General features: G+C 45.2%; 1 long non-coding RNA gene across 1 annotated transcript; it reads right to left on the reverse strand.

Moving 5' to 3' along the window:
• Nucleotides 1-8212: 8212 nt before the first annotated feature.
• LOC113978492 lies at nt 8213-19354 on the reverse strand. Its single transcript, XR_003537593.1, has 5 exons — nt 19317-19354; nt 11324-11439; nt 10384-10621; nt 8404-8576; nt 8213-8257 (listed from the first exon to the last, which is right to left on the reverse strand). It is a non-coding gene; the product is annotated as an uncharacterized LOC113978492 (long non-coding RNA).
• Nucleotides 19355-21067: the final 1713 nt, after the last annotated feature.

Here is a 21067-nt window from a genome sequence, read left to right on the forward strand (position 1 = left end):
GTGCTGCCATAGGTAGAAGTGTCTTTGGACTTGGTCTGTCAGCCCTGCTTGGTGCCAAAGTAGGTGATACCCACCAAGAATGGAACAGTGGAGTAGAGATGAGGAACAAGGAGTCACCTTGTAACTCAAGCCATGAGCAGCTGGCTGAGCAAATGGAAAGGTGGACCCTCAAGAGATGTGGGATCTCTTCTCCACATTGCCATGTGCCCCATGAAAGGGCTTACTGAGAAATCATCTCCTCAGGGCTTCCCTTTCCTCCACTCTCTTGTTGGCATTTCTCCTCTCTTTAGCCATCTTAGAGTAAGGATCTGGTTCTCACAGGAAGCAGGATCATAGAATCCTAGAGTGGCTTGGGTTGGAAGGGATCTTAAAGCTCACCTTGTTCCCCACTCCCTGCCATGCCAGGGACACCTTCCACTAGCCCAGGTTGCTCCAAGCCCCGTCCAACCTGGCCTTGGACACTCCCAGGGATCCAGGGGCAGCCACAGCTTCTCTGGGCAACCTGTGCCAGGGCCTCCCCACCCTCCCAGGGAAGAATTGCTTCTGTATATTTAACCTAAATCTACCCTCTTTCAGTTTGAATCCATTCCCTCTTGTCCTGTCACTCCAGTTCCTGATGCAGAGTCCTTCTCTGACTTGGAAGATTGGTCTGAGGTCTCCACACAACCTTCTCTCCTCCAGGATGAACAGCCACAATTTTTCAGACTGTCTCCACAGGGGAGGTGCTCCAGTCCCCTTAAAAACTTCATGGCCTCCTCTGGACTTGCTCCAACAGTTCTATGTCCTTCTTACATTGGGGGCATCAGGCCTGTACACAGTATTCCAGGTGGATCTCACCTGAGCAGAGCAGGGGGGAGAATCCCCTCCCTCCTCCTGCTGCCCACGCTGCTGGGGATGCAGATATCCAGTGGTTTCATTTCTACCCAGGCAAGCAGAGGTGACATGACAGGCAAACTCCTACCTACATGATCCAAAAACCAGGATAACAGACCAATTCCCCTGTCTCCCAGATATTCACCCCATTTGCTAAATGAAACCTTAAGTACCCAGGCGTGTTTTCCAGACTACAGCCATTTTCCCCTCACTAACCAAATCCAAATAATAACAGTATGAATTATTTTTCTCCACCCCCCCACGACTCCTGAATTCCCACGCCATAGCTCCTCGTTAGGCCTGGTGTTAATTAGAATGGGCTGTGAAGTTCACTACATCTGTGCAAAATAGTGGGGGTGGACAGACACATGATCTGAGCTCTTGTGAAACCTCCAGGTCCCAAAAAATGACCCAAATAATGGTGATAGCTTCCTCACTCATTTCTTTTGATATTTATCTTCCCATGAAGTCCAGTAAAAAGAAAAATAGAGAGGAGCTTACAAAAAAGTAACCTCAAGCACTTTGAGGAGGAGGGAGTTATTTTGCTCAAAAGCCTTTCATTAATAATCCCCTTAATAACAGGTTTTATTAGCTTGTAAATGTTTCCTTTTGCTCAATCATTTGATGGCATCCTTGGCAGTGACACCCCATAATTCTTTGTAGCGTGTGTGTCAGCCTGCTGTTTAAAGTTTAAATTAAAGCAAGGCTTGTGGTTGAGGCTCTGGTGCACAAAAAGGCAAAAGGAAAGCATCAGTCTTTAAAGTAACAGTGTTCCTCTTAGCATGGTAGCTCCCCAAGACAGGAAAATCCTGGAATACCACCCTCTTAAGTAATGGATTCAAACCCTGAACCAAAGACCTTTCCATCCCTTCAGATCTGCATCTTCACCCACTCTTCCACTGAAAAATCCTAAGCACTGAAACAACTGTAAAATCAGGCTGGGAAGTAAATGTATCTGCCTCTAAAAGAGGGGCTGTAAAACAGGGCAATAAACAGACCTGATTTCACAGAATTACACCAGTGCTTCTGGGAATCCTACCTGAAGTTCTTTGAATCATATCACAGTTTGGATAGAGAAGAAAACCAGCCTTTCTACCTGGATCCTGCTGACCTCTCTGGATCATAGAATCCCAGAATGGATTGGTTTGGAAGGGACCTGAAAGCTCATCCAGCTCCAGCCCCTGCCATGGGCAGGGACACCTTCCACTAACCCAGGTTGCTCCAAGCCCTCTCCAACCTGACCTTGGACACTTCCAGGGATGGGACAACCTGTGCCAGGGCCTCCCCACCCTCACAGGGAAGAGTTTTTTCATAATGTGTCATTTAAACCTCCTCCCTGTAAGTTTGATGCACTGAAACTGGTGAACTTCATCTCACACACTGGTCAGTTTGGTGTTTGGACCCTCTCTGGTCTCCCAAAGGCCCCATGGAAACTTTGTGGTGCAAACAAGAATGGAAGCTGTAGGACTTTGGACCAGCTCCTGATGTCTCTCCCATTTCTCTCTTGGCTTGGCTACCATGGAGGATTCTGGAGAAAAGTGGCAGGACACTGAATTAACATTCTCAGGGAAAAAAAATGAGTAGGAGGCCTGGCAAGTAAGTTTTCACTCTCCCCATGATTCACCAGGAAGTCAGACAAGGAATGTCTCCACCAGGAGAAAAATAGGCTCAGCTTAATGGCATCTTCAATGGTGACATATTTCTTTATGAACTGCCAGTTGGTTACTGGAACAGCCTCAGCACAGAACAAGAGTGACTTCTAGTGCAGTCCAGGAATATGGCAAGTGTTATTGCTTGGCATTATCCCTACATGTGTTTGAGTTCATCAGCCTGTGCTGCCTGATGCAAATTAGACTTGGTCTGAACTGCAAAGTGCCTGCAAAAGTGACGGGGGTGTGGCTGCCCTGGTGAAAGGAGAAGCCTTGTCTTGTTCCATCTTACAGGCACGGAAAGCCAGGGCATCCCAGGTAACCTCATAAAGCAACAGTGCACACATGGCTGCTGGTGGCAGCAAACTGGATTTCCTGAATGCAGACTTTTCAACTGCAGTGGTGTAGTTACCTCACTGACCAGTTTGAGAGCTGAGAGTGCTGCCCTCCCCCTGCATGATATTCCTGGAGGAGGCTGAAGCATCTCCTCTCCACCTCCCTCACTGACCCTTCAGAGCTGCTCTGGCACTCTCTCCACATCTCTACCCCTGGACCATGCCAGGAACAAGATGCCCAGATGTCAGATCTGACCCAGCAGAGCCATGCTTATGCTCTTAAATGTAGAAGAGTTTCTGTTTTCACCTGTTACTGCTTCACACTAACTTTGCTTTGCCATTTTTGAACCTGACTAATGACATTCACACACAGCCTGGGCAAATTAATCTGGCCCTGCCCAAGCTGAGATCTGCAGGCTTCCATCAATATCCCACTGCTGGTACTCAGACAGGACTGTGCTACCAGCTCAGCAGGAAGCCATGGGACACCAGATATTCCTGGCTGTGTGGAGCACTGATCCCTCTCTGGCTGCTGGGACATGAGAGACAATCCATTGGGAATTTTTAGTCACCTCCTTTGCTGTGTGACCAAATTTGTCTCACAGCACACATCATGTCACACAAGGTCCTTCTTCTACCTCCTGCCCAGTGATGACCTGGTGGAAGTCAGACAGATTACAACAATCTGGTTGGTCTAAAACTTTTAAGAACCAGAGCCCCATCATCCCTACCACCCCGTTTCAGAGTCCTGTTCTCTCTGCCTGTATTTTTTGTAGTTTTACACTGTCTTCAACTAATGGCAAGTAAAAACAACCCCCCAGTATGCTTCTACTGGAAGTGTTTTATATAAAACAGTAGACAGAGAGGAACAGAAAAGGATAAAATTGAAATATCAGAGTAGGGGGAATATAAATGGTTAATACAGTTCCTACTTGGTGCTGCCTTCGTGCAAACACGATGTCAGCTGAAAACTGCTGGCAAGTGAAACCAAGAGGGATGGATCTCAGCTGAACAGCATATATTCCCTGGGAAAGAGAACACAGAAGCTGCCCATAACTGCACATGGCTATCCTGTTTGTACAAGATCAAATTCTTTCCTGTGCACGTAGCAGCCTTTCAGGAATCACAGCCCATGACGTCACCCAGTGCCAAACGCCTTCCCTGGGGCTCTGCTTTTAACACTGGAGCCCCCAAAACAACTGGAGGGGATAAGAATATCACACACAGTCACTGTAGGTGAAACCCTGGGTGTCAACTCATCACGGAATCACAGAATGGTTTGGGTTGGAGGGGACCTTAAAGATCATCCTGTTCCCCACCCTCTGCCATGGCCAGGGACACCTTCCACTAGCCCAGGTTGCTCCAAGCCCCGTCCAACCTGGCCTAGGGCACTTCCAGGGATCCAGGGGCAGCCACAGCTCCTCTGGGCAACCTGTGCCAGGGTCTCACCCCCCTCACAGAAAAGAACTTTTTCCTAATACCTGATCTCAACCTACTCTCTGAGTTTGAAGCCATTCCCCTTTGTCTGTCACTCCATGCCTTTCAAAAGTTCTCTCTCCGTCTTTCTTGCAGGTTCCCTTCAGGTACTAGGAGGTCTTCACTTCTGCAAGCCAGGATTTCACAGGGAGATCATCACATCCCACCCATTTAGGGATCCAATGAAGCCAGCCAGAATCATCCTCCAGTCACTTAGGAAAGAAAGAGACCCCTCCAAGAGGACCAGGCACACAGAAACCTACTCAAAATGCTCCAAATTGCCCCAGTCAGGAACCTTTCCCCACCCTGACCTGAAGTGCCTTGGAGACCTGAGTATAAGTGATTGGAAAGTTTGACCAAGTTCTGATACCTGAGTATTCAAAGCCCATCAGCAAACTCTGGTATGTTTACAGCCAGATATTCAAAACCAGAAGAAAAACCACAAAGCACCAAGACTTCAGTACGTTGATCTCTTCAGTCCCAAGCATCACCCTGCTGATCAGAATGCCTGAATATGTTTTTGAACTTCAGGTGCTCTCCACTGCAAAAACACCCTGGCATATCTTCTCCCTCCACAGAAAATATCCTTTCAATAACAGTTGGTTTGAATGCAGGGAAGAGACACTTCTGTCGGGGGCATAAGTTATTTAGAAATATTTCACTAGAGCACTGGAGCAAATAGAGACCTCATTGAAAATGAGAATGTTCATAGGGAAGAGTGATTCCATATGAGTTTTAAGTTTCAAATTTCACAGAATGTTTTGCTGTAACATTTTTCAGGGGAAAAGTTCCAAGTTTAGAGCCTGAAATGGTTTCATTTAAAACAATGTTTCTTTCTTCTGCAGATTTTGGTTTCCAAGCTGGGCTGTTGAAGATGGACTGAAATGTGAGGCATTTTTCATGTCCTCAACAGGTCCAATAACATACTTTTCTCTTTTTATTAGAGGTGTGATTTCTGCCCCGTCAGATTCCAAATGGAAAAAGAGATACAGCTCATCTTTTTCACTCCTATTTAATGAACTCTCCCCCACCCTGACACAGTGAAAAGAAAAAAGCCAAAATAGCTTGTTCTAGGTCTCCCAGATAAAAAAGCCCGGAGTGCCTCAGGCTTCCTAATCAAGTGTATGACTTTGCCTGGAGCAGTGGAGCATATTCAGCTTGGAGAGCAGAGATTTAAGGCTAATAAGCAGCTGGTTTGGTTTAGACAAAAGCTGCATCATTCACCCATGGCTCTGTTGAGTTCTCTGCTACCAGAAAACCTCCAGCAATCACTGGAAGAGTCTCAAAGACTTTCCTGCAATGTCCATAAGAAATGGCTTTAATACCACACCCAGCATAACAACTTGCTGTATGTTCCAGGCTGCTGCCAAGGCTCTGACTCTCTTTCCTGCATCTTTAGTTCCTGGGCAAAGCTGTGTTTCTAATCTGTACATTATGTTCAGCTTCATCTCTTGCAGTTATTAACTTGAACACAAAGGCAATTCTCATTGCCACTGGAAGGAGTGAATCTCCCCTCATTCCCTGGAAAGGGAAAAACAGCCTCTGCCAAGGCAGACACTCCAGCCTAACCTTCTTTTCATATAACACAAGGAAAAACACCTCTATGGCTTCCTTACAGTGATGACAACCAAGTCACTGGAGACATGGGGTTTATTTCTAGCTCTGACACAGACACCTGGTGTGAACTTGCACATTCTTGAACACCTGTCTCTGGCTGAACCAACTCTTTCAAATCTGGGTAACTCATCACATTGAATAAATCTGTGAGGGACATAAAATGCTACTCTGTGCCTGAGAAAAAGTCAGAACCACATCCTGAAAATTCCCTGCAGCTCAGTGCTCAACAAAATAAGCGTCTTGACTCTTTGTTTTCAAACGCCGAATTTATTTCCAAACCAAATGTTCCTAATCCTTAGTGCCAGCCTAACTTGTGAGTGGTTTATCACCGAGTCAGAGAGAAGCTGCCTCTCACCATGGCCAAGATTCCACCCAGCTAATGGCAGGCACGGAGCTCCTTGAGCCTGCTGGAGGTCTTTACGTGCCTAATGAAGGGACAGACAATGTTGTGAGGCAGTTCAGATGTTGATAGAGCTGAGTCACCCCCTCTCTGTAACCTGAACATGCTAGACATGACTATAAAGAAAATAGTAACCACTATTTTGGGGGCAAAAGCCAACTTTTCACATCCATCAATCACTAGGAGGCCACGCTAGCCAGGCTGTAAGCTCACTGCTGTGCTTTGCTAAAGACCTGAACGCAGCAGGAGTGCAGGAATGTTTCTATGCCTGAAGCCTCAGCCAGAGCCAACCCAGCTGAATTTTCCATGGAAAGCTTTAGCTTGAGGGAGGAGAGCAGGGTGGAGGTAACAGTATCAGTCACTTAGTGACAAACTCCTGCCTGGCATTGCCTCCTCAAGGAATGAGCCAGCTGCAGTCACTGCTGCCAACCTTCAACACCATCAACCAGCTGAAGGGGCCCTATTCATCTCTGAGCAATACTTATTTTAGCCAGGAGATTCAGCCCTGGGAATCTCTTTGAGGACAAGATAAGCCTAGTGGGATTTGCCCAGTTAATGCCTATCCACATCACTCGGTATCCGAACACCAGCTCAAAGTACAGGACAAATATCCTTCCATTACACCTGGGAAGAAGAACAGGCAAGAGATTGCCCTTATTTCATGAATAGGGGAAAAGAAAGAGAAGGACTGTGGCAAGAACACCATTCTTACTACTCCAGCATATGGTAGAAAGGGCAATGAATACCTGTACCTTCATGATTAATGTTCCCATTATAGGGTGGTTTGCTTTCACCACTTCACATCAGCAAGAAAACCACAATCTTCTCCTTTCCAGGCTCTGCTAATATCCTAAAATCACAAGAGCTTTAGGTGTTGCCTGACACTCACACCCAGGTCCTTCAAATGCTCCATGCCAATAACAAAACCATTCCCTGACTCTTCTCTACACAGTGAGCTCATAAATATTTACGGAGAGAACAGAGTATCTGGCTTGATAATCCCTATTTTCTGAGGCTGAGCTTCCAGCCCATGAAACATCACAGCTCAGACTGGTGCCATGTCCTGACATTGCCAGAACATGCTTCATGTCTACCCCAGCAGAAGGGTTCAGATCCACCTTTGTAGCTTCAGGCTTGGTGTTTCCAGGTTGGGGTCTCCACACGTTGCCTCCACCCTGGACCTTGTGCTGCTCCCTCAAACCTCAGCAGTACCAACAGCACCCAACTCATCCCCTTCGCTTCCCCAGGGGCCACAGAAGAAGCTGTGCTGCACAGCCTCACTTCTGATAGCCAGTCCTGTGCAGGCCAAGGAGACTTTCCCCTCAGAGCTGTCCTACCTTTAAGAGGCCCAGATTTTAACCACTCACACAAGGAGTACAAACAGCACAATCTATTTCACTGAGTATAGTTTTGCCACTGTCCAAGAGTTCAGACAAAATGATTGAACAGGTCCTATCTGGCAACAACACACACAAGACCTAAAATCAAGCCATTTTAGAGTGTCTTACACATGCTTTTAGGTGCTTAAAACAGGCCACACTGCAACAAATCCCTGCTACTAGCTAAAGACCCAAAGTAATTCTCCTTTTTGGCTTGCTATCAAATATACATCTGATGAGAGATGAGCACAGTCCCACAGGAAGCTATCAGAGCTGAGAAAGCTCCTCAGGCACCCACTTGAGAAATTGATAATTCTTCTTGCCAAGCTGCAAGATACAGGCAAACTGATGGGTGACTCTGACATCTTTCTGCTGTCACCCCTGTGTTGGTGTTGACAGCGGGAACAGGAGAGAACAGAAGTCACTGAGGTAACTCGAATACCTGATTGGGACACACGTATTTACTGCTGCAGGTCTTTTCAGAGGAGTCCTAGAGCCTCTCGTGTCCTTTCCTTTATGCACGGCAACCTGCAGGACAGATGGAAAAGATTCTGGAGGAAAGGTGGTATTTGGCGTGAGTAAGAGCGAAAGTATTTTGGCTGGGAACGAGCGGGTAGGCAAAGGCGTGGGAGTTGTGATTCATGAAATGCTTCCCTTCCACAGCAGTTCCCCACCTTGCAAAGAGCGAGTCGCTGGCGCTGGGGAGCAGGAACTCAGTGGCCAGGCATTTGGCAGGAATGTTTCTGTGTCAGGAGCCAAGGCTGGAGCTGCGTGTCAGCCAGAGCGTCTCCTCGGAGCAGCTCTGATGGAGCATCACCAGGACACAAAGCAACACTCCCTGAAACCCCTGCAAGGGAAGAGAGAAAATTCAGCCAGCCCTCAGTCCAAGAGGGCGTCAAATGCACAAGGATCATGTTTTCCCTCCGGTTCCAAATAAAATCCCCAGTATAGATATGTTGAATGGTCCCAAGGAGCAAATTCAGCAGTAGCTAGGCCTGAGAGATCACAAGCACTGGAAAGCTGGAGTGCAAACCGAGCTGCAGTGGCACAGGATTTCTCTCTCCCTGATGCCATGGGCTATTGTAGCTGTACATGCCCTTGGTGTAACCCTGGAAATGATCTCTTCCAAGCACACTGGTGCTTGTCCTGACCTCTGCTGCCCTGCTGGGGAATGCACAAACAAGGGGGATGCTCCATGTGCTCCACACAGAGCCTGGATTTTAAATGCTGGAAACCTCACAGCAGGGCTATCCTGTCTGCCTCAAATCCAGCCCAAGCACTCTCCTCTTGTGAAGACAACTTGAGGATGAGCACATCAATATTTTAATCAGACTCTCGGCAATATTCAAGACCAGTGAAATGTTTAAAATTGGCACAGAGAACAAACCAGCAATGCCCCACATAATCAACATTGTCAACTCTTGGAAAACCCAACATTTTATTCGAAATGCTGCTCTGGGAGTCATTTTGTTGAAAAAAAGAACAAATTTCAGGAAGGCCTGGGGAATAGGAACTAACAAGCCCAAATGGTTTAGAAATAGAAGAGGTAGAAAAAGGAATTTTCTGTTTTTTCAATCTTTGATGTCCTGACTTAACTGTTCCTAAACCACGAGGGACCAACAATACTTACATAAGACCTTGTTTGATTAGAAAAGTATCAAAAGCAATGCTAAAGTTAAAATACTGGGAGTCAGTGTTAATTGTTCCTAAAGGGAAACTTCAAGACTAGGCAAAAAAAAAATCAGTTTCCTTATTAACTATGGCAGTTACCCCTTTAAGCATCGATAACTTTGCAGAACAGAACACAAAGCAGTGAAACCAAACAGTTTCACTGGGAATGACATGATATGCACTACTTAGCATGGTTTGAGATGTGTCAGATCTCAAAGTGTAGGCAAAATACAGACAAATCAGAAGTGCAAAGTTCTCTTGCCTTGGAAAGGAAATATGTACCTGCTGCTCTACAAAGAAACAAGTTTCCTGCAAAACAAGAGTTCACATCCATGTACAAGTACCAAGTTCCATTCTCCTGAGCCACTGGCAAAAGGACCAACCTTCCACGCTCAAATTAACATTTCCACTCTTCCAGTCCAGTACACAAGTGGGAAAGCCAGAGACTCACAGTCAAAACCAGAAACCATAGATTCATCTACAGAAATTACAGCTCCTGTCACCATGAAATTATCTGGGAACCAGTTGATCTCTGGCATTCCAAGAAAAGGGGATGGTACCACTCTCTCCTGAGCCATCAGGGGCTGCTGTGGAGACAATTTTCCTTCCTGGTACTCGGGCAAAGCAAGTGCAAGAGCAATCACAGCTGTGTCTGAGGACAGGACACTACTCTTAGCCAAAGTATTACTAATGCAAGTGTGCTGAGCAACCACAGCCTGTGTGGGTATGGATTTGTGGGTGGGCAGTTGCTGGAGGAAACATTCATCCCTGTGGGGTGGAAAGAGCAGCAAAAATGTCCTAAGGGAGGGAAGATCAAACAGGAGTAAAAGTACTTATTCATTGCTTCTCTTATTTGCTTCCATTTGTAGTTGAGCTGCTAAAGCCAGAAGGAAGATCTCAGAAAAAGAACCTTTTGTTTCTTCCCAACCACTGACAAAAGGGTTTGCTGAATAATGAAGTATTTATATATAAAGTTTAAATACTATTATGACCACGGGTGGCTCCAGTGCAGCAGATGGAATTTGATGCTGGTTGAGAGAGCAGAGAGGGGATGGAGGTGGAGCCTTCCCTTCTCATCCCCTTGTGATTTGGAGGTCTGTGTGCCATGGGAGACCTCCAAAAAGCAAACTGACATAAGCAAAACCTCCAGCTGGATCTTGTGTGTCCTGGAAGGGCTGCTCACACATCTGAGATTCTGTCCTGGGCCTCTTTCCACAGCTCCTGGTTGTATACCATATAAAAAGCCAAAAATAGCTATCAAAACAAGATTGGGAAGCTTCCATATCCCAGGATAATATTTAACTAGTAGGTTAAAGAGAGCAGTGGCACCTTCTTCAATGAATTATGGGCTTTGTTTTTAGCTGAATATACTCAGAATGACTAAGTGATCCTTTTAGCTGCTGGGGAAGAATTTGGTTCAGTCAAGACACAAAACTTCAGCAGCCACCACCACCTGCTCCTCGTGCCTGTGAGCAAACCTGCTGGTCATAAGGCAGCTGGCAGTTTATTGGTCCATAATATGAACATAAATAGAAGCATTAAATAAATCTCGTCTCCCTGCCCTGTTCCCTCTGCTGTTGTTACACCACAGAAAGGTGAGAATAAGCTTGCCAGTGAATTCATCATAGTACCCATAAAACTGCTAGGAAATGGGCCTACTAAGACTGCCACAGTCACTGGCAATTAACCTTGGGGGTAGGAGGTTTCATCCTCTCTCCTCTGAAGCCACTGGGTGGATGACTCACAGTACACTGGTGTTGCAAAGTTCCCAGTTTCTCTTCAAATTGAGCGGTTGTTTCCCACCGCTCCAGAGGCAAAGCAAACCCAGAGCCAAACACCACACACTAATGGATTTTTCCACATGCTGAGACCCAAGAGTTTTAAGGAGCTGTGAGAGCTCCTAGAAATAGAAGGTTTCGTTACCTGCCCTGGAAAACTTTGCTCTGTGCTCTGCAGCACAGTCCTGCCCGTGTTTGTGAGGACGCCTGAGGTCACGAATGAAAAACACCAATGCACATTTCTGCTCAGTTCTGTGAGGTCTGTGAGGAAGGAAACAGGAGTGTTTAAAGCAGATTTGTAAAAAGGGTATCACACAATCCCTGTGACAATCCTACCAGGGCAGAGTATTTCCCACAGAGTAAGGTGGACAGAATATATTCAGCATATGACCAGCCTGACCAAAGGATTGCCACAACTCAGTGACTGCAGAACCTCTCCTCCCTGTGTCCCCAAATTAATGCCTCGTGTTCTAAGTTTTAAGTGGTAGCACAGCTGGCAGCATGCTGCAGACCTTTGTTTCACAGATTCCCAGATAACTGCTGCTGTTGTGCAAGCCCTTCTCTAGCAATAACAATAATTAAGTGCCTTTTATGTGAGGTCTTTCATTCAACAGTCCCAAAGTGCTCAATAAATTTAACAAACCATTAATACTCAACAGATGTATCACTTCACAGATTTAAAGAGGCCACATACTTCTCCAGGATCCTCCACATTCCCACATCTGGTAGGTACCATAATTACCATAAGTATCTATCAGTTTGCAGAGAAGTTGAATTAGGGGATGCCAAAGGCCACAGTGCATTGTGCTGATAACAAAAGGATTTCAACAGAGTTCCTGGCTCTTAACTTTGCTCCCATTTGAGCAGAAAACCACCCTGCCTCCAGAAATTCACATGCACTGTGTATCCAGAACACTGAACTGAAGAGCAAGGATGCATTCCCAGACTGCATGAAAACCCCACTGGTTAAAGTGAGCCAAGTCCAAGCAACAAGAATTTTTTCACCAGGACAACTGGTATAGCTGCTGTATAACTAGGCCATGCTTCTAACTCATCAACGTGGCATCACCTGGAACATCCTAACATTCAGTGGCCAAACAATCAGGTTCCACTGTCCCAACAACTCACCTCCCCCCCTGCAAAACCACAGCAGCTGAGCATCCGTGCCCAGGCTGCACAAAACATCAGGAACAGGCTTTGGCTAAGGCACAGCTCACACAATTATCAGCTGGGAGGGTGTGCAAGAGCAGCAGTGATTCCTCAAGCTGTGTCTGAGCCCCAGTGTAAAGCAAAACATTTCTTATTCTTTCTTAGTCATAGAATCGTGGAATATCCTGAGTTGGAAGAGACCCACAAAGGATCACTGAGTCCAGTTCAACATTTCTTGACAGTTTGTTTACTTTCTACTGTGCCACTGTTCCCAAAGACAGTTCAAGCTCTGCCACACTATTTGAATTATACTGCATTTGTTCCTCTTTCAGGCAAATAAAGAGGCATTTTCACAAATCTCAGATAGTTTGAGACCATGGCACAATAGTCACAATAACATAAACTGCAACTTAACTGTGTATCCCCATTCACAGTTGTAATAATTAGAGGTTTGAGTGGCTTTTGCCTAAACTTTATCTACTTATGAAGAAAACAGCACTGGTCTAACACCACATCACAATCACTTTGTAACACATCATACCATAAAGTCCAGTCCTTAACTATTGCACCTTCTGCTGGACACAGTGAGAATATTCACATCCTCTCCTAAGCTTCCTCGCCTCTAATTGTCTGATCTACTTCTCCTGTTGATATCTTACACTCTGGATTTGAAACAGGAGTTAGAAGTGAGAACCATGGCTATTGGAAGTGCTTCCTTCTCTATTTTCTACCAAGCATACCTTGGATAACTGATCAGCAATGCAACCAGGTGACAGAACAGTCGAAGGGAGACATTGCCAAGCTCTTCTCAGCTGAATTAGAATAACAGAGAATAAGTAACCTGGACTGTATTTAGAAAGTCACAAGTCCACTGCTTGGCCTGACTGTGGGTGAGGAGAAGGCCCATCCAAGGTGACACCCAATTCTTCTCAGCTGAAATAAATTGAATTTCTACCAACGGGAGCCACGTTTCACAAGCTACAACAGGGAAAGCATTCACCGGGCAGAGACTGTGTGAGCACACAGGAGAGACGAGACTGGGGCCCATTTTTCATCATGTGGAAATGTAACAGCTTTTTACTCTGCTTCATGAGTCAGTGTTCCCAGCGGAAAGAGCACACACGTCATGGTTTGGCACTGCACACCACTCCACTTCCCACCAGCCCCATCCCACGATGCATCCAGGACAGCCATGTGGTTAACCTCCTCAAGGAGGGGTTTGTGGCAGTGGTGGTCTCCAGGAGCAGGAGGGGGGCATGGCAGAGATGTGTCTCTCCTTGCAGCCCATGCAGCATAAACCACCGCTGCAAGGAAAACAAACGAGCCCAGAAAGCAGCTGGGAAACTGGAGAGAAAAGTCTCCTCCTGGCATGAGTCAAGCTCCAAAACAGGTCAAAGAGCTGTTCTGGTTTGCAATGGGTACAAATTGTCCACCAGAACCTATGACAGTTTTTCTCCCCACTGATTCATTCCCCAGTGTGTCACTGGGCTGATGGACACAAGGATGCCGTGGCTGCTCCCACTCACCCGACATACAGGACACAGGGTTGCCCTTCTTGGTCCTTCATGTCTCACTAACATGGCAAAGTATCCCTGAGCTGCTAAACTGGGAAGGTTTTTATTTTGGTCACAATATGCATCTGGGAGGGCTGCAAAACTGTCAAAGTGCTCATGGCCTAATTAAAAAATAAAAATCAAAGGAACCAGCTCCACACTCAATCTCAAACCTAAGACAGCCTTTGCTGAGTTAATAATCTTGCCAAGAGATCTCTGGATCCATACTGCCTCATATTCTTTCAATTCTAAATTCCTTTCCCAAGGTCTTTTGGATAAATCCATCTCACCTATCATCTCAGGTGCCTCCTTCCATAGGGTCTGGAGTGATTAGGCACACAAAAACATCACATATCACATGTGAGGGAAGTGCTCCAAACTATGGGATTTCTTAACATTTCCTTTTCTGCCTCTTTCCCCCAGTCACACTCATGTTGTGAATATACTACTAAATATCACAATTTATCCTCCAAGTCCCACACTCTTTGCCTTTGTCTGCAAAAATTGTCACATTTTATGGGTTTTAGTTAATTTGGGCTGCCTGAATGAACAATTTTCCAGGCCAAAATATTAAAACTATAAAGCCATAAATGTGATAACTTGATTTTCCCCAAATTATTCCTCCTGCTGACTGATTGTGGTGCCATAGAGCTGACCACTCCACACATGAGAGTGCACATTCTGCAGTGGCAAGGGATGACATCAACTCCACCACCAAACACAGAATACAAACAGCTAAAAACCCAGTAGGTTTCAAACATTAATTTTCAAGGACACCAAATTCTATTACAAATACTACAGGGACAAGAAGTTATGAGTGGTTAAGGGGTTTCCAGCTACATCTGTGATATACAAGGAGAGTCCTCAAGTAACTCTGAGTAGGAAGACCTCTGTTTGAATCAAAAGGTTTGGTTTTTAAGTCACCCCTCCCACTGCATGACTGCTGCCCAAGAAGGCTATTACTTGGAAAAGCATCATTTGAAATTGTGTGGGATACAACACAACCAGAAGAAAGTGGTCCTGCGGTGTGCTGTTGAATTGATCAGACTAGATATGCTGGTATTTCTGGAATTCAGCCTCTAAGTGGTAAATTTAATCATTTAGTAGAATCTAACTTCTGTGCTAGGTGCCTAGAGACAGCATGAAATTTAGAAGCAGAAGGGAAAGCAGTACCACTTTCTCCATCATATAAAATACCCTGAGAGAAATAAATTTGAATTTAAGGTTAAACATGTCCATATCTGTTTATTTTTCCTTCCCCCTCTCTGCTTTAGACAGAATTTCCTATGCTTTACAGAGTCTTGTTCTCAGTGGCTTCCTAACAGAGCCTGCACAATTCCTTATCACAGCTCTCCTCTTCCCATCTGGCCAGATGTGCTCTCCAGAGGTTGTGCTGGACTTGAGGTGGGATCCTTGTCCCTTCTGAAGTCAGTAGAAGGTTCTCCCAAAAAGAGGTGCAAAATGAAGCACATCTATCACAAATGCCATAGCTTAAGTAAACAATTGATCTTTTTTTCTAAAGTAGATGTGCTGGGCATCCAAATAGCTAAATATATAATCCTTAATTCCTGCCTAGAAGGAATAGGATTTGGTTTATATCCATGCATAAATCGGGACATGGCTCCTTATACTTACCTTGACTGTTTTAACATGTTGTTTGGGGGGGGGGGTTGTTTGTTTGTTTGTTTGTTTAAAAAAAAAAGCTTTGAGGTAAGGTTTTCTTGACATTTGTTTATCATAGCCTGGATCCCTGAAAAAGAGACTGGAGTAAATCCATGCTTTCAACAGCACACATCTTACAAAAGTCTGGGAACTCTTAACTATGGGAAAAATGACAAGGCTTCAGGATGACACATTGCTATTTGCAAAGATGCTGGAAGAAACTGGGGAACAAAGACTAATTAATGTATTTCCCACTCTTTCATAGATTTCCATCTTCTCTGCCTCACCTTCTGAAGAGCTCAGCACACACAGAAGTGTTTCTCTGCCTGCAGACAGGCTGCATGGCCAGGACTGGGGCTGCTCTCAGGCTTGCCCTCTAGACTTTTTACAAGAGCTTGTAGTGCCAGGACAAGGGGGAATGGCTTCACACAGACAGAGGGCAGGGGGGCTGGAACCAGATGAGTTTTGAGGTCCCTTCCAACCTAAACCGTCCTAGATTCCTGTGGAATCAAAGCAGCCTGAGGTCGCTGGGGGATGCCCACCCTTCTGGTACAGGCAGTGCAACCAAGGAACCTTAGTGCTTTCCAGGAAAGGCACCAGGGCACACTTGGGGCCACAGCCTCCCTCTTTGAACTCTTAAACACAGCCCCTTGCTGAATGCAGCGTGTTCCCACCGTAACTGTGTCGTTCTGCTCCCAGGACACGGGCACAGCAGCCTGGCAAACAGCTGAAGGGTGGGACACTGGAGCCAAACACAGGAATCCTCCACCTGGAGCACATCCCCAGCCCCCCCCAGTGACCCTGCAACTCACAGCTGGCAGCTCTGTGCACTTTACCAGTCAGTGCCATCCAAGATAAAGCTCTTTCGGTGAGTGCTGGAAAGGAGCACTTTTTTCAGTGCTGAAAAAGGATGTTTTTCAGTGCTGCTGGATCTGGAGAAGCAGGCACAAGTGCAGATTGACTTGCGCCTTATTAGCTGGTCTTCAAGACCTTCTTTGGAATATTACTAACCCCTTGCTCTCAGAGGAATTCACCAGACATGCTTGGAGGATCTCCCAACTTCTTCAGACAGATCAGCTCTGCATGGACCTTCCTCCAGCCTGGTATTCTGAGTACTAACTATGGAAGACAGGTAAGTTGAAAATAAACTGGAAATCCTTTCTAAATGTCTTTTTCTTGAGACTATAAGAACATTTCTGCAAATGCTGCAAAGAGTCATGTTCTAGTGAAGAATGCTTCATTAAAAGCTCTTAGGAGACCAATAAAGACCTGAAAATTGGATAAGTACAATTTACAGTAAGAATTTCCTAAAAAGGGAAAGAACTTCTCCCTCAGCTTGATCAGGGTTCCACATCTTCCCCAGCTTGTCAGCTCAGGAGCAGTGTCTCATAGGGAGGACATCCAACTTACCCTGGAATTTTCTTTTCTCTAATGAAAGCTAGGGAGTGAAGTTTCTGATTTAAAAAAAAATTAAAAATTGTAGTAACAGTTTTGTACCTTTCTATGGAAAAAACCAAAACAGTCCCAGCAGACTAAACCAAGAATCTGCTCATCTGTCACTTCTAATGACAAAAAACTGCCAGCATTGAAACTTACAATTTCAGAGTCAATATTACTGCTCATCTTTGCAGGAAATGGAAGAAAAAAAATCCATGTTATTTGCTACAGCAGAGCCCACAGGCCCCTTGTTTTGAAGTGTTACTTAGGTCAGTTCTACTAACCTCATCCACACTTAAAATCACTGTACCTTGATCCAAATCAACTCGAAGTCAGAAGACTTGTAACTGATACAGTGGGAACTGAATGAAACCCTGGAGAGAGAAACTGAATGGGAAATGGGTTTTAAAGAGAGACCTCTTGCCCCCAAGGCGAGACAGCCCTAGGAAACTACAGAAACACATTGTTCTCATTCAGCCTTTTGCCAAGGCCAAGAGATTTAAAACAAACATAGCCCTAAGACAGCAAAGACAAAGATTTCCATTTCTCCCCCAGACATTAGCTCAGCTGCAGTATCCTATTGACTTTCTGCTATCTCTGCAGAGTATTTCCGGTTTTAGCTAGTGGCACAGAAGAAATGAGAACTTGCATTTTGCAGCTTGTCTGAAAATGAAACCCCTAAGGCTCCGTGTGAAACAGTTACTCACAAGACAAAAGGTTTCGAACCTCTCAAACATCCACTTGGCTCTTGCGTTACATTGTGAGGAATTATTTTCATTTAGGAAAATTGGAAGACTTCTAAGTTCACGAGAACAAAAAGAGGGTTTCCACCAACACAGTGACAACAAAATCTCCACGTAAATACAAAGGGATTTCTCAAAACAGAAGTAAAAGCCATGCGGATCTGAGAGCACAAATATTTCCTATTTCTCAAGAAAAACAAGTGTTCAACATACCAACTCTGAACAAGACAAGCAGTGAAGCTGCTCTCCAAAGAACTCCAGAAATACTGAATATTCATTTTGCTGACATGAATCTCACAAAGCATAGAAAAACGTCTTACAGGACCCTGCCTTCCTATCTGCACAAGAGCAGGGACAATCTGAGCAAATGACATTTCCCTATGCTAGGGAACCAAGCTTAGGTCTTGCTGCTGTAAGTAAACTGCATTCCCAGAGCCACACTATAATCTGCTGTTCAGTCTTTTTCTACTCAACAACACGTTTTCATTTCTCATTCAAGTCAAGATCTCCCTCTGCTTCCCCAAGCTGGGCATTGTTTTCTTTTAAATCAGCATCTCTTCTTGCCGTGTGAATGCCCGGGCTGAAGGACAGAGGAGGACTCAGAGAGATCTGGCTGCCTGTGAAATTGTTCAGAGGAAAGACTAAGTCAGGTGCTTGTGGTAAACTCACCATCTCCAGACAAATATCTGAGGACCTGTGCAACAGTTTGTTAGGATACATGCCTGGAATAAAAACAAGTGCAACAAACATTCAAACACACAAAATATCTTTTATTACAGTGAAAATAATAATAATAATAAACTTAACAAAGAGAATCAAAAAACTAAAAAGAATACGAAATAACTACCTTATCGGGTGGAATTAAAACAAATACTACTAACAGCATTTAATACAGTATTAACTAGTAAAAAGGGAGTTGAAAAGATACCAAAAAAGGATCTTAACACAATATTATGGATAACTGTGAACACGATATTGGTTAGTAAAAAGGGAAATTAAAGGGAAATACCACGGACAACTTATTTATGTAACAATATTCAATAATAAAAGGGGAATTAAAGGGACACAAAAAGGATATTAAAAAGTTTGTTCTCTCGGTTGCTTCCTAACAATAAACTGTGCTTACCCACACAGACAGGCCAGGGCTGCCAGGACCTCTCCCATTGTGTTTCAAGGGTGGATGTATCTATCTTGCAGTATTTGGCAAAACCAAGGAAGAACTCAGCTCTGATAATAGGGGATATCAGGCTGACTTGCTAAAAAGCACAATGGACCTTAAAATTAGCTTGTGCCATGAAGTTACATTGTACAATACTCTAGCTGGTTTCACATCCTAATATGATTTCTTTCTCACGCCTCTCTGCTCCACTGATCATCTAATTCAAAAGTACCCTGCTTACAACCTGTTCTCCACGGAGCTAAACATAAGTATTCTGAAAAAGGGCTGCTTGAGGGAACAGGTGGAATTTTGAACCAAACAATAGGTGACATTCCTCCCCCCTCTGACCATGAGGATACAGACTCTCCTATGCTTTCCCTTTTCAGGTTCACAAACCTGAAAATAGGGAAATAGGGCCTAGAAAAAAAACCACACCTTTGCAGAGAACGGAGCGGCTCATTACAGGGGTGAGCTGCAACTCCCAAAACTGCCATTCCAACTGCTCTTTCAACTGCCCTGACAGCTGCAGCCAACCAGATGCTGCAGTCACAGCTTTTACCTGGTAAGGTGTGATTGCCTGTTGGTGTTGGGTTAGAAAAGGAGGGCTGCCACTCCAATAAACCTGTCTCAGCTTCACCCCCCTGAGTCCGTGCCTCAATGCGCCACAGCGCGCAGGTGAAACAGTGAACCCTCTACCACCATTAAATATCTTCTTCCTATCTTGACTCTTTTACATTGCAGCTGCTCAGAAAGTCTTGTCAGCTTGCAAATCCCACCCATGCCTTCCTGCGAATCCTTTCCATCCATGTCTTCACATCCAAGAAATAAAAGCATTAGAAAAGGGTCTGCTGTTGTGCTTATACTGATCATTGTGATCACTCAGCATGTTCACAGGAAAGGAGGAGTCCAAAAAAGGAGAGCAATAATCCATAACAGTTTGTCTGCACAAATATCTTTGCAAGAGAGATTTTGCCTGCTGATAGCAATCCTTCAGTCCACACCAAAAAATCACTGCTGGTGGGACAAAGAGCCACCACAGAACCTTCTCCTGTTCCTATAGCAAATAAACAAAAATGGGACTGGCTGGTCCTCTGTGGTCTCTGATTATGAGAGCACCTACACTCACTCACATCCCAAAGGGAAGAAAAGAGTTGTGTTGTATCCTGAGGAGGAATAAAGTGCTTGGGATCAAAAAAACCCATAAAATCCCACAACCAGTGGCTTATCTCTTCTTCTGGCATGCACCATTTTCCACACCAAGTCCAGCAGCACTGATTGTGTCACAGCACATCTACAGAACACACAGTTACAGCTCTACCACTAAAATAAGTTCTCAATAGATTTCACTGCTGAGGGAGAAAAGCCCCATTAACCACATTACATCTCAAGCCTGATTCCACTGACTAGGTCTGGTTGTTCCCTTGGCTACTTGGCAAAGCCAAACAAGCATTCACTGAGCTCCTCTTCAGGTAAATACCCAAAACCCACAGCCTGGGGTTTTGTTTTAAAAATTAACTTATTCATCAATCAACTCACTACACCAAATTTAGCGAGGGTGCAGATCTCACATCTTCAGGTTACCAGAAGCCCTCCACCAGAAATAATGCTGTTCCCCAAGTTTCCCTTCCTTTATTCTCTTGCTTCCCAGGAAGAACATAGAACAGCATCTCTGTGAGGACTCTCCACTCTGCACGGAGCATTTCTCCTGCCCGCTCTGAACAGTCTCTGGGCACCAGAGCACAACCTGGCTGGCTCTGGTGTCAGCAAACCCCAGATGCAGGCGGAGGAAGAAGCTCTGGCTGTTCTGCAGCAACGTCCCAGACAGACTGGAATGGTTCCCTCCCTCTGGTCTCCTTTGCTTTGATTTCTGACTGCGTCTGATGCAGGGGCTGCGATTCCGGAACTGTGGGGACCAGACTTGGACACAGGATCCAGGCACTGCCTGGCAGCGCTCCCTACGCTGGGATGGGCACGGGTCTGTGTCTCAGGCAGTGTGCTGCTTCTTCCTTTGCTTTCAAGCACACCCAAAACTCACTGTTAAGCCAGGACAGTTGCTGGTTCTGCCTTCTTTCTCCTCTTTGCTCATAAACTGGACCATCTTTGCAGCAGACACCAAAGGACTGACTTCCCTCCATACCCTGAACATCACCCTGTTTCAGCTTCTTCTGCTACTTCCCTCCATTCCA

The sequence above is a fragment of the Neopelma chrysocephalum genome, unplaced genomic scaffold (assembly GCF_003984885.1).
Source record: "Neopelma chrysocephalum unplaced genomic scaffold, ASM398488v2 Primary Assembly neopelma1_335, whole genome shotgun sequence".
In the NCBI taxonomy this organism is placed as follows: Eukaryota; Metazoa; Chordata; class Aves; order Passeriformes; family Pipridae; genus Neopelma; species Neopelma chrysocephalum.